This window comes from Lolium rigidum, chromosome 7 (genome assembly GCF_022539505.1).
Source record: "Lolium rigidum isolate FL_2022 chromosome 7, APGP_CSIRO_Lrig_0.1, whole genome shotgun sequence".
NCBI classification, from domain to species: domain Eukaryota; kingdom Viridiplantae; phylum Streptophyta; class Magnoliopsida; order Poales; family Poaceae; genus Lolium; species Lolium rigidum.
In genome coordinates, this window is record NC_061514.1 from 136,114,641 (window position 1) to 136,116,381 (window position 1,741).

Below are 1,741 nucleotides of genomic sequence, written 5' to 3' on the forward strand. Positions count from 1 at the left end.
ATAGGTGCACTAGTTCGGCGAAGAGATAGTGAAATACAGGTGGTATGAATATATATGAGCAAGAGCGACGGTGCCGAGAAAATAGCTTGTCAGGCGTGTAGTTGATGGTGAGTATTGCAGCAGTAGTAACACGGTAGAAACAGTAAACAAGCGAGCGATAGCGAGTATTTAGGAACAAGGCCTAGGGATTACACTTTCACTAGTGGACACTCTCAACATTGATCACATAACAGAATAGATAAATGCATACTCTACACTTTTGTTGGATGATGAACACATTGCGTAGGATTACACGAACCCTCAATGCCGGAGTTAACAAGCTCCACAATAATGCTCATGTTTAAGTAACCTTATAGTGTAAGATAGATCAATAGACTAAACCAAGTACTAACATAGCATGCACACTTGTCACCTTCATGCATATGTAGGAGGAATAGATCACATCAATATTATCATATCAATAGTTAACTTCGCAATCTACAAGAGATCATGATCATAGCATAAACCAAGTACTAACACGGTGCACACACTCGTCACCTTTACACACGTGCGAGGAGGAATAGAACTACTTTAATAACTTTGCTAGAGTAGCACATAGATAAATTGTGATACAAACTCATATGAATCTCAATCATGTAAAGCAGCTCATGAGATCATTGTATTGAAGTACATAGGAGAGATGAAACACATAGCTACCGGTACAGCCCCGAGCCTCGATGGAGAACTACTCCCTCCTCATTGGAGCAGCAGCGGTGATGAAGATGGCGGTGAAGATGGCAGCGGTGTCGATGGAGAAGCCTTCCGGGGGCACTTCCCCGCTCCGGCAGCGTGCCGGAACGAGAGACTCCTGTCCCCCGGATCTTGGCCTCGCGATGGCGGCGGCTGCGGAAGGTTTCCGTGGTTTTCGCCAATCGTATCAGGGTTTTCGATCCAGGGGCTTTATATAGGCGAAGAGGCGGCGCAGGAGGGTCGAAGGGGTGCCCACACCATAGGGTGGCGCGGGCCCCCCTGGCCGCGCCGGCCTAGGGTTTGGGTGGCCTGTGCCCCCTCCCTGGTGGCTCTCGGGTGTTCTGGATGGTTCCGGGAAAAATAGGAACCTGGGCGTTGATTTCGTCCGATTCCGAGAATATTTCGTTACTAGGATTTCTGAAACCAAAAACAGCAGAAAACGAAGCGGCACTTCGGCATCTTGTTAATAGGTTAGTTCCGAGAAAATGCACGAATATGACATAAAGTGTGCATAAAACATGTAGATAACATCAATAATGTGGCATGGAACATAAGAAATTATCGATACGTCGGAGACGTATCAGACGGCATGTCCGGCGAGCTCCGCGTGGCGAGTAAGGTACCGTGGTGCGCGGGCTTGGTCGGGGTACGGCGAGGTACGGCGAGCGCCGCGTGGCCGGGTCGCGCGCGTCCGTGCGCCAGTGACGTCGCCCATGCCGCTCGCGGCGTACCTGGGCGTACCTGGGCGCGCGTCGTCTGGGTCCTGTCGTCGTCTTCGCGGTCAAGGGCTTGTACTGGCGATCTTCTGGGATCTTTGCCGACGCGTTGGACATGGTGGCGAGGGCTGCGGTGGAGAGAAGAGAGGGGAGGCGCGTCGGCGGCGAACGTGGCCGGCATGGTGATACGTCCAAAACGTATCTACTTTCCCGAACACTTTTGCTATTGTTTTGCCTCTAATTTGTGTATTTTGGATGCAACTAACACGGACTAACGCTGTTTTCAGCAGAATTGT